Source organism: Balaenoptera physalus (assembly GCF_965194825.1).
Source record: "Balaenoptera physalus genome assembly, chromosome: 11".
In the NCBI taxonomy this organism is placed as follows: domain Eukaryota; kingdom Metazoa; phylum Chordata; class Mammalia; order Artiodactyla; family Balaenopteridae; genus Balaenoptera; species Balaenoptera physalus.
This window is the reverse complement of record NC_138896.1, coordinates 87,043,659-87,056,126: the sequence shown is the minus strand read 5'-3', so window position 1 is coordinate 87,056,126 and position 12,468 is coordinate 87,043,659. Positions and strand designations below refer to the sequence as shown.

At 40.5% G+C, this 12,468-nt stretch overlaps 1 protein-coding gene across 1 annotated transcript in view; it reads right to left on the bottom strand.

Moving 5' to 3' along the window:
- The window catches only part of SLC25A26 (solute carrier family 25 member 26), a 298,689-nt gene that overhangs the window by 155,718 nt on the left and 130,503 nt on the right, over window positions 1–12,468 (bottom strand). The window contains exons 6-8 of the mRNA XM_082412391.1: window positions 5,602–5,644; window positions 889–987; window positions 613–701 (exon numbers count right to left, since the gene is read on the bottom strand). The gene's annotated coding sequence lies outside the window, so the exon portion shown is untranslated. The remainder of the gene's footprint in view (window positions 1–612; window positions 702–888; window positions 988–5,601; window positions 5,645–12,468) is intronic.

Genomic DNA, 12,468 nt, shown 5'->3' with positions numbered 1-12,468 from the left:
CTAGAGAATATCTATGTAAAGTAGACGTTTGAGTTTATTATTTCATTTGAGTTTATTATTTCATGGAAGGAAATTTATATTTTATTTTATTTTTTAAAAATTTTATTGGAGTGTGGTTGATTTATACTGTTGTATTAGTTTCAGGTGTACGGCAGGGTGAATCACTTGTACATATACATATATCCATTCTTTTTTAGATTCTTTTCCCATATAGGTCATTACAGAATAGAGTTCCCTGTGCTATACAGTAGGTCATTATTGGTTATCTATTTTATATATAGTAGTGAAACAGGAGGGAAGTGGGTAGGGCACAATCTTTAAAACAATGATATAGCCATAGGACATGACAAAGACTGGTTAGAACCGACTGGGTCCAAGATGGCAGAAGATTTGACTTCCAGTAGACCTTGAGCCTCATTATATGCTCATTGTAATACATTAGCATGCTAAATGACACACCCACTGGCACCATGACAGTTCTGAGGCCAACCATAAAAGGTCAAAAAGTGGGTGGTGGCCCAATTCCTGGAAATTCCCACCCCTTCCCCAAAATAATTGGAATAATCCTCCCACTCATTAGCCTATGAAATTACCCAGCCCATAAAAACTAACCACAGCATATTTTGAGGCCATTCGCCTTCTGAGATGGTCCACACTCTGTCTGTGGAGTGTGTTTCTTTCTAAATAAATCCATTTCTTACCTAAAAAAAAAGAAAGAAAGAAAGAAAGAAAGAAAGAAAGAAAGAAAGAAAGAAAGAAAGAAAGAAAGAAAGAAAGAAAGAAAGAAAGAAAGAAAAAGAAAGAAAGAAAGAAATGGTAGGAAACTGAGACTGCAAATTCTCTGAGCTAATGTGACACACCTATACCTTGTATGCACGGCAGCTATACCTGTCCTGTGTAGGTGAGGAAGGCCAGAGGGCTGTGAATTTGGGTAGCAGTTGGGCCTCCCAATGAGGTGCAGATGCCGTGTGTGTGGTCTGTATCTATCTAAAAAGTTAAGAAAAGATGCTGTTAGGCAAAGCCTTCTGGATCTCAAGTCTGATAGCCATTTAGAATCTATAACTATCACTGGGCTGATACAAACATATTAACTGAAGTCCCTTTTTTCTGAAATGTCCTCTGTCTAATGCTTTACGATAATTTACTCATTCTTCCAAAAATAATATCTACCCTTCATAGGAGGATTTTTTTGTAAGAGAAACTGTGTGTACAGCTTTGCAGACTAGGTGCTGCATGGCTCCAAGGGGTGCCAATCACAATGTAATTCATGTGAATGTTTCACAGATTTTTCATTGCACAGCTCTGGGGGACAATAATTACACTGCATTCTATGCAAGTGGCAACCCTTGGAGTGGCACAGTGCACAACCTACACAGCCTTACATGGCGGCCCTTGCTCTATCTCAGTCTGAAGTTTGTTGCCTCCAAAATGGACCCTGCCTTGGAGCAGAGAAAGCGAGGATTTTGTAGTAAATACTACTGATGCACTGCCCCATATCTCCCTGGTTCACCTGTAGCTATGGTAAACAGTCCCTGGCACACCAACAACATCTCAACTCAGGAATCAGTGTTTCTCATCCTCCACCTGAGTGCTCTCTCCTGGGCTGGGAGCTTTGCTGGAACCATCAATATATGTGGGTAAATCAATGCCCCAGCCCTCACTCTAATAGGGAGATTTTGTACGTTTTCCGCATTGTTTCTCAGAGGTTCCCCAGGAGAACTGAGCCCTAGTTGCTTCCAGCCCTAAACTGCTGTTTTATGCACCCTTTATTGCCTTTTTCCCCTTTTCTGTCTCACTTTTTCCACTTTCTCATTTGTGCTTTCCAGGAATTGTCTCCCCCCAAAAAACTACCTGCACCCAAGTCTTTGTCTCAGGGTCTATTTTAGAAGAAATTAAGACAGATGCCGTTAGGAACAAGTGACCTTATTTGGTTCTGTAACCTGCGTGCTGGTCCAGGGCTAAATACACGTTGGATGAATAAATGAATAATTCTTGTACAGGGCAATGGTCTGCCTCCTCTGATCATGAAGGTGGGAAGTAAGAAGACCACGTTAGGCAGTGAGTTCTCATGCCCCAAACTGCATCTGTGACAACATGACAGAAAACTCAACTGCCCCTCACAAATGCAACAAAGCATTGCTCCATTGCAGATGCAAATGACTGCTCCTTTAGCCAGCCCTGACATAGTCCACATTGTAATTTTGAGTAGGGAGAAGTATAAGATCCTTTGTACTTATGCTATAAAAAGTCTCTCTCCACCCTTCAAATTCTCTTCAAGCTCTTAATAAAATACCTGCAGACACCCCCATTCTGAACTTGGACACAAAGCCTTGAGATAACCTAGCTTTGGAAAAATGATGAGTGCATCTGCTTCCTAACCAGAGAAAGATATAAGATTCTGGGGACGGGGAATTTTAAATCCATTTCTTTGTTCTTTAAAATCACTCCATTATCTCTGAGCCTCAGCAACGCTTTTTCCTCTCTAATTCAGGGAGGAATACATGTGCAAAGACTGTGAAATTAACAGAGTGTATGCACAATCTCGATAAATAAACATGAAAACCTTTTCGTTGCACATGGCTAGCTTCATTCAATTAGTGAAATGTTAAAACACTGTTGCATTGTACAACCTAACCTCTTAATCTGTGGAAAAACTAAATAAAACGAATAAAAAGCTAGTGGATAAAAAAAGCTTGAAATTCTTCTGTTTCCGGCAAAGTACTCAGCCAAACACGGAAGCAGCAGAATCTGTTTTCCAGAATTCTCATTGCCATCTCACAGCACCTTTAGTCCCCCTGGTCAATACCCTTCCCCACCTCCTAGTACCACAGTCTTCCTCTCTGCAGTCAACTAACTTTCCAAAATGTTAGCTGATAGCTAAGGCAAGAAGAGTGGTTTAACGTATTCATGGCAAACATATTAGAAAAGCCCTCACTTTGTCTTATTGTGCAGATGGCACACATTGCTAATCTACTGCTGAAACAGCATCACACTGCTCAACAAACTGCTGCCAGCAGACAGCAGCAGTCAGTAAGAATTGGTACAAGAAAGTCATTCCTTCAACTATTCTTTACTGAAGTCCAACTATGTCCCAGTCACTGTTCTCACTCAAGGAGGACGGCAACGAAAAAGCAGTGTCCTTGATGACATGATATAGTGGTGAACAAAACAGACGATATGTTCTTGGGGCATCAGCATTTTAATAAGTGCTTTGGAAAACAGAAAACTCGGAACATCCAAAAGCATGAAGGTGCCAGAGTAAATGGTACGGCTGCTTTTGATATTCCATCAAATAACCGGTCCTGACATTTTCATTAAAGTTTCCAGTTGTAAGACAAGCAGTTCTAGCACTGTATCATTAGGTCAATTATCTCATTATTGATTAAAAATTCAGACACAGGGGAAAGAGGTACATAAACTGGGTAGAGTATCCTTTATTTTACTTCTTTCCAACACATTGCATGACTACTATGTGCCAGGTGCTAAACTAGGGATGGGGATACAAAGATGATTAAGTTTCATTCTCTGACATTGTAATGCTCACAGTGTAATAGGGGATACGGATGGCATATCCTGACAGTGTCTCTGACCTCCTCACCCTTGTACCTTACTTGATACTCATCCTGACCCTGACCAATACCCAGATCTTGACTCTGATGCTCACCCTAACCATTATACTACCTTCACCCTGGAGCTGACCCTCACCCTACCTTGACTCCGATCATGACCCTCACTCTGATCATATACACCTTCACTCTTTCTTTTTATATATAAATTTATTTATTTTTTATTTTTGACTGTGTTGGGTCTTCATTGCTGCGCGAGGGCTTTCTCTAGTTGCGGCGAGCGGGGGCTACTCTTCGTTGCGGTGCGCAGGCCTCTCATTGCGGTGGCTTCTCTTGTTGCAGAGCATGGGCTCTAGGCACGCGGGCTTCAGTAGTTGTGGCACATGGGCTCAGCGGTTGTGGCTCACGGGCTCAGTTGCTCTGCGGCATGTGGGTTCCTCCTGAACCAGGGTTTGAGCCCGTGTCCCCTGCATTGGCAGGCGGACTCCCAACCACTGAGCCACCAGGGAAGCCCCTACACCTTCACTCTTAATGCCACACTGATACTGAACCTGACTCTGATCCTCACCCTGATTCTCCCCTAAACAATGACCCTACATTCTCACCTTGTCCTTGATCTTAATACTCATCTTGTTTCTGAAACTGACACTAAACTTCACCCAAACTTTGACCCTTATTTGGCCTCCCTCTACCTCTGATTCTTACAGTGAACCCAAGAGTAACCTTGATTCTCAACCTGACCTTATCACCCTGACACTGACCTAATAGTACACTCCTCACCCTGACTCTGAGCTCTGCCTTCACTCTGAGAATAAACTTTTCACTGACCACGACTCTTATTTTGACCCTGACACACACTTTAACCCTGATTCTGAACCTGAAACTGATCCTGATCCTTTCTGTGACCCGAAGCTCACACTCACCATGACAGTGACCCTGAACCTCACCCTCATCCTGTCTGTGATCCTCTCCTGACCCTCATTACTAACCTCACCCTGAACTGAACCCTACCCTTATCCTGAGCCTGACACTCTGTCATGCTTAAATATCTAATCAATACCCTGACCCTGACTAGAGCCTGACACTGACCCTGATACAGACCCTAATCCCTATTATGACCTTGGCCCTGACGTGAGCCTTGCCATCATCAAGATGAGTTTGAATATGAAATCTTGTACAGTTATACTCTGGTTTTATTGAGATTCCTTGTAACTCATGGTAAGAATGTAATTTTGAGAACTATGTATACTTTTGAACTTGCTTACACTTGCACTGCATGCTTTCAAATAAGCTGCTTTGATTTGTTAATATGGTCTACCTCAAAGTAAGAAGTGCAGTTTAGAAGAACATGTAGTTCTCATTGATTTGCCTCAGACAGAGCCTGGGTTCAACTCTGTTAATTCTTACAGTCATTAAGAATTTTTTTTAGAGAGGAAAGTTTGATTCTGAACTTGATTTCTTCTTTACAGCTTGTCTGTACACATATATATAATTTTCAACTATGTTTGCTTTAACTAGCAATAAGAAGTAACTCTTGGAAACAATGTGTAAATATGACCTCCTTTTCACATACACAGCTTAGGTTATTCTTACCCAGTTCAAACTCATAAGAAGAAAGAACAGTTGAGATAAAGTGTATTTGAGTTCTGTTTTTGTTTTTTTTCTCACATAAATCTTACATATGTCTCAGTTTAGGCAAACAAAAAGTAGTATTGAGAAGAATTCCTATTTGTGCAAATCAGCTCAGCCTCAGACATTCCTTTCATAAGAAAGTCTTCATTTCTCCTTAGAGTAAAGTGAGATAAACATAAGGACAGCAAAACACATTCATTTCAAAGCCACATTCTTACTTAAAGAAAAAATATATATATATAAAACACTGTTTACAAACCATAATTTTAATTGACCCCTTATTTCTTAAATTATCAGTGATTTAAAATATGCAAATGCCTTTGGATGATAATACATATATATTTGTATTTGCCTTCTCAAAATTTTTAATTAGTATGAGATAATGCTCACACAAAAAAATTACCTGGATGGTTTTTAACTTTCTGTCCTCTAGGTGTCACTTATGTCTATAGAAAAAGAAAGAAAAGAATGATTACTTCAATTAAAGATAATAATTAGGGGGCTTCCCTGGTGGCGCAGTGGTTGAGAATCTGCCTGCCAATGCAGGGGACATGGGTTACGAACCCTGGTCTGGGAAGATCCCACATGCCGCGGAGCAGCTGGGCCCGTGAGCCACAATTACTGAGCCTGCGCGTCTGGAGCCCTGCTCCGTTACAAGAGAGGCGGCGATAGTGAGAGGCCCGCGCACCGCGATGAAGAGTGGCCCCCGCTTGCCACAACTGGAGAAAGCCCTCGCACAGAAACGAAGACCCAACACAGCCATAAAATAAATAAATAAATAAATAAATAAATAAATAAATAAATAAATAAATAAGCAAATCATTAAAAAAAAAAAGAATTTGGGGATTAAAAAAAAATTATTTAAAAAAAAAGATAATAATTAATGTAGATAGTTGATTACACTAAGTACAAGAATTACAGAGAGAGATTCTACTTGATTTTCTATGTGTTTATTTTAAAAACTTGTTGCAGTTCATTCACATAACGAATGTAATTTGATCTATATATTGTTTTATTTAGTAAACTGGCAGTTAAATTACATTTTAGAGCTGTATGTATAAACTTTAAATTACTACCTGATTATGTGTTTGTATATCCACAAAAATACCCAATTATAGAATTGGCCCTGCTTTCTAACAACACCTAATCCAGAGCAAACCCTTCACTTCCATAGACCTTCCCCAAATCACCCAACAAAAGACCAAATTCTATAATCGTTATTTTATAATAGTCTCTTACTGAGACACCCTCTGGCACACCACAGCTGTGTGTTCTCCCTCGATGCAACCAGTAATAAGCCCAGTTTATTCAATCACAGGTATGTTCCCGGGAGTCATTGACTCAAAGGCGCTGACAAATCAAATGCACACATAGGCATAGGACCTGTGGAGTCAGCTTTGCTAGAGTTAGAATACCTTGTATTTTTGCCATTTCAATATGTTAAAATATTAGGATATAAATATTTACTGTTAAAAAAAGAAAAGCTGGGTGGTTTTAAACTTTCTGTCCTCTGGGCATCTCTTCTGTCTAAAGAAAAAAAAAAAAGGTTGCTTACTTTAATTAAAGATACTAATTATTATAAATGTTGATTATACTAGGTTTAATGATTTCACAGATCACAGGTCTATATATAGGATAATGGTATTTTCAGAAACTTTAAATTATCACCTATTTATATGTTTGCATATATAGGTGTGCTTGAATTCATCCAAATAAATGTGTATTAACAGATCCTTTACTAAAATTTGTTACATAAATGATGTTTCAAAGAAATAAATTAGAATTTAGGTCTTTCATGTAAAAATTATTATTATTTTACGCCCAGATCAACAGAGGTTCCTTTTATCACCAAATTATTGTTAATTCTCAAAGTTTTATGCATACTCTTCAACTATTCTTTTGAGATTCCCTTGGGTATACCTGACCTAATTTTACTTGTTAATGTTTTAAAAAAATAAAAATAAAACGCCATCGCACACTTTAATTCACCCCTAAAATATGGACCACGGTACCAGCAGGTGGAGACACCGAGCGCGTGCGCTCCAGCAGCCGAAGCGTCACCCTTTGAACTGCGAGCCCGCTGGCCTGCCCAGCGCTAGGGCACTTTCTCGAAGGAACAGGTAGTCGCAATCTCATGTTTATCTGAGCCCCGACCCTGCCTCCTGTGTCGTTCTTCCTTCTGAGGAAAGAGGAAGATGCAACAGATCTCCCTGCTAACCCCTATCCTGGCCGGGCCGCCGTAGCAGGTGCTCCTGGGGCTGCCGGGGGCTCCCTCGCGCTTGAACTTCGCGAACAGTGAAGGGGTTTTGAGAGCTTTGTTAATTTTAGTTTTAAAATTCCGTTAGTTCTCTGGGTTGTTCTTGAGGACTTGTAGGCAATAAGGACAGTGGAGTTTCTGCGTAAAAGTACTTAATCGCAGCAATAGTAAAACGAGTATCTCAGCCATTAAAGTAGTAAGTGGGAATCCCCTGGTGGGAAAACAAAACCAAGCCACCCAAGTGTGGGCATAGCTCTCCAGCAAGGAAAAACTTAGATGCACGCTGACAATAAATACACAATGGAAGGAACATATTTCTAATTCACTGCAGAAAGGATTTGTATGAAGTCCATTTGGAGGTGTTTAAAGGGCCCTAGGGCCCTTGGTTCCTGTCCAGGACCCACCTTGACAGTTTAAGGATTGTGTGGTTGGCAGGTGAGACTTGCTCTTGGAAACATCCTTGACGTCTACATGCAAAATTAGGCTACTGGTGTTGGTCTGATATTGTTGCTGATTTGTCTTTGCTTTATGGGCAAAGCCATGTAGAGCTGTTGTTAAACTCCCTTTGCAAGTGTTTTGGCATATAAGCAGCCCTCCAGAAAATGTAATGAACATCCTAAGTTGAAATAGGGACTTGTTTCTGACATTCTTTGAATTCCTCCAGGACTTTTCTTGTCTGTATGATTATAAGAGTATTTATCTAGGTTAACTTTTTTTTTTAAAACATAATAGTGGTCAGCGGAAGCATTGCTGTAAGATTCTAAGTCTTTGACCTTTCATTTTTTATTATAGCTATTTTCTTAGGTACTAACAAACCACCTAAAATTTCTTTAATGTGTTGTCCAATTTATTTAGGACTTTCAAGATTAGAAACACCTTTGCTTCTAAGTGACTCTGAATTTGTGAGCTCCCATGAGAGCACATTTGTATAAATATTTGCACTTTTATTTTTTGTGAGCAGGCAACCCTGAGTGAGGATAATTATGCTAGTCATCTGAACTGATTTAATTTCTGGAAGTTGTCTGTCTAAAGGATGACTTTAACTCTGTGATAGCATTTTTAACTTTGAACAAATTAGGTCAAGGCTATCCAAGGGACTCGCTGAGAAAATGTTTGATGAATATGCAAAAAGCATAAGCATTAATAGTTAACCAACAGTTAACAGTTGGTGACAAAAAGGAGCTTCTGTTGATCTGGGCATACAATAATGAATCATTTTACACAAAAGACCCAAATTTTAATTTTATTCTTTTGGCACATTACTTGTGTAACAAATTATAGTAAAGGATATATACCTTTTTTGTATGCATCGAGACATACATAGATATAAAACATATAAATAGGCAAAAATTTAAAGTTTTAAACTATAATTTTAAAATATAATTGTCAGTACACTAAATAAAATATCATCTTAAATTTATTATGTGAATAAAGTGCACAACTTTTAAAAATAAACAGAAAATCACCTCATGTATATACCTGTATCTCTGCAGTGCTTGTACCCAAGATAATCACCTGTCTACACCAAGTACTTTCTTCAGTTAATCACTCCTTTCGGGGCTTCCCTGGTGGCACAGTGGTTGAGAATCCACCTGCCAATGCAGGGGACACGGATTCAATCCTTGGTCTGGGAAGATCCCACATGCCGCGGAGCAGCTAAGCCCGTGCGCCACAACTACTGAGCCTGCGCTCTAGAGCCCGTGAGCCACAACTACTAAGCTTGCATGCCGCAGCTACTGAAGCCCGCACACCTAGAGCCCGTGCTTCACAATGAGGGAAGCCACCGCAATGAGAAGCCCACACACGGCAACGAAGAGTAGCCCCCGCTCACCGCAACTAGAGAAAGCCCACGAACAGCAACAAAGACCCAACACAGCCAAAAATAAATAAATAAAATAAATAAATTTATTTTTTAAAAAAATCACTCCTTTCTTTTTTCTCTAGACATAAGAGACACCTAAAGGACAGAAAGTTAAAAACTGTGTAGGCAATTTTTTATGAACATTTATCTCATATTAAAAGCTGTGAGAAGGCAAGTACAAACATATAACCCATGATTATTACTAATCAAAGAGATTTGCATTTTTTTTAATCCATGGACATTTTAAGAACAAAGGGTCAATTAAAATTATTTAGTAAACAGTATATTTTTTCTTTTCTCTTTTTAATAAGAATGTGCCTTTTAAAGACACAAATAGGGGCCTCCCTGGTGGCGCAGTGGTTAAGAATCCGCCTGCCAATGCAGGGGACATGGATTCAAGCCCTGGTCCGGGAAGATCCCACATGCGGCGAAGCAATTATGTCCGTGCGCCACAACTACTGAGCCTGAGCTCTAGAGCCCGCGAGTCACAACTACTGAGCCCACACGCCTAGAGCCCGTGCTCCGCAACAAGAGAAGCCACCACAATGAGAAGCCCGCGCACCGCAACAAAGAGTAGCCCCCGCTCGCCACAACTAGAGAAAGCCCACGTGCAACAAGGAAGACCCAACACAGCCAAAAATAAATAATAAATAAATAAATTTTAAAATAAGTAAATAAATAAAGTGTTGTGCTATACTTATGTTTATCTTGCTTTACTCTGAAAAGCAATACAGAGTTATTTTTGAAAAGAATGTCTGAGACTGAGTTTGTTTATACTAATACAGATTCTTTTCATTACTATTGTACTACCTAGACTCTTCCTCATCAGCTGTAAGGATGTACCTTTGAGATGAACATCCACATATGCGTTCATCTTGGTTTACTCTAATGAGCACTAAGGAGTTTCTTTTGTGAGAAATGTCTGAGACTGAGCTTCTTTCCATTAATACGAATTTTTTCCAGTTCTACTTTCTGTTTGCTTACACTGAGATGTATATAAGATTTATATAAGAAAAAATCCCCCAGAAACTCACACTCATCTCCATTGCATTTTCTTCCTGTTAGAGCAAGATAAGAGGAATCTAAGCCATATATGTGAAAATGAGTTCATATTTATACACTGTTCTCCACAGTAACTTCTTATTGTGAGTTAAAGCAAATATCATTGAAAATCATATTTGTGTGAACAGACTAGCAGTAAAGAAGAAATCAGATGTTAGTCTCTAAAGAAAATTCTTATTGACTGCTAGAGTTAACCCATGCTTTTTCTGAGGCAAATCAATGGGAATCACACGTTCTCAAAAGTAGACCGTATTAACATAAATCAAAGCAACACATTTGAAAACACAGAGTACAAGTGTAAGCAAGTTCAGAATTATACATTGTTATCAAAAGTGTGTTCTGATTGCTAGTTATAAGAAATCTAGATGAAACTAGTGTGTAAGTGTACGAGATTTCATGTTCAAGCCCAGCTTGGTGACGGTAGGTCATTGTTAGGGTCAGCAGAATTCTGAAAAGCATTATGAGAGCCAGAGTCACATTGAGGGTCAGACAGGGTGAGGTTGAGGGTCAAAGTCATGATGACACTGATCTTTAGGATCCTGGTGAGGGTCAGGATCAGTGTCAGGATCTGGGTCAGAGTGTACGTCAGGGTCAAGGTGGGGGTCAGGGTCAGTGAGGGAGTTAGTGTCAAGGTGAGAGAGACGAGAAGGTCTGGTACAAGTTCTGAGTGACGGTGAGTGTACATCTCAGAGTCAGGGTGAGGGTCAGGTTGAGGATCAAAGTCACTGTCAGGGCCAGGCTAAGGGTGGTGATAAGAGTTAGGGTAAACATATGAATGAACTTCAGGGTCAGGGTGAGGGTTAGGATCAGGGTCAAGGTGAAAGTGAAGATGAGGCTCAGAGTAATAGTCATTGTTCAGGCGAGGGACAGGATGAGGATGTGGGTCAGGTTGAGGATTCCAGTCAGGTTCACTGTCAGTGTGAGGTAAGAATCAAGGTATGACCAGGATTAGGGGCATGTTGAGGATCAAGGTAACAAACAAGTGAAGGTAGGGTTCAGGGTGAGAGTCATAGAAGGGTCAAGGTCAGGGTGTTTGTCAGGTTTGGAATGACGAACAGGGTAAGGTCAGGTTGATCATCAAAGACAGAGTAATATTTGAGGAGTAAGGAAGTCCGATCCAGTGTCAGGGTGACGTCAAGGTCAGAGTCACTTTGAGGATAAGGGTCATGAAGAGGGTAATTACGAGCTTTAGGATAAGAGTGAGGTTCAGGTTGATGAAGGGGAGGTTCTGTGCACTTATGTGGGTAAGGGTCAAGGTTACAGACATGGTGAGAGTAAGGATGAAGTTCAGGGAGAGGGTCAGGGTCAGATTCAGAGTGAAGGTCAGGGTCAGAGTCAGCATGAGAGTCAGAGCAAGGGTGAAGGTCAAGTCATATTTGGAGAGAGGTGGATGGTCAGCGGAAGGGTTTGTTGATGGTCATGGTCAGTGTCAGCCTGAGGGACATGGGACATGGTGAAAGTCAGGGTAAAGTTTAGGATCAAGTAAGGTTCAGGGTCAAATTCAGTTTCTGGGTCAGTGTGAGAGTAGTGTCTGAGTCAGGGTCTGCTTCAGGATCAGGGTGAAGGTTTTCAAGGTAAGATGGCAATCAGGTTCAGTTAAAGGTAGGGGCAAGTTGAGAATCAAGTTCAAGTAAGGCTCGAGGGTGGGAAGGTCAGAGCCAGCATTAGAGTGACCTCAGGATCAATTTGGGAGATGGTCATGGAGGATGAGGGTCACAGTGAGGGTCAGGTTGAAGGTCAGTGTCAGGTCACATTTTGGGACAAGTTCATTGTGAGGCTCGTGATTAGGGTCAGGGTAAGAGTAAGGTTCAGTACAAGTTCAGAAAAAGATAAGGGTGAGGGTCAGGCTACCAGAAATGTGAGTGTAAGGAACAAGGTAAAGGTCAGATTCAGAGTGTATGTAAGTGTGAGGGTTATGGTCAGGATCAAGTTATGTGCAAGGTTGAGGGTCAGTGACAATGTCATTGTTACATTTAGGGTCAGAGTTAGGGAGAGATTCAGGGTGGGGTTTTCAGAGTAAAGAGTAGTCAGGGTGAATATATAGATCAGGGTTACAGTCAGTATCAAGTTCAGGCAGCATCAAGTTCAGG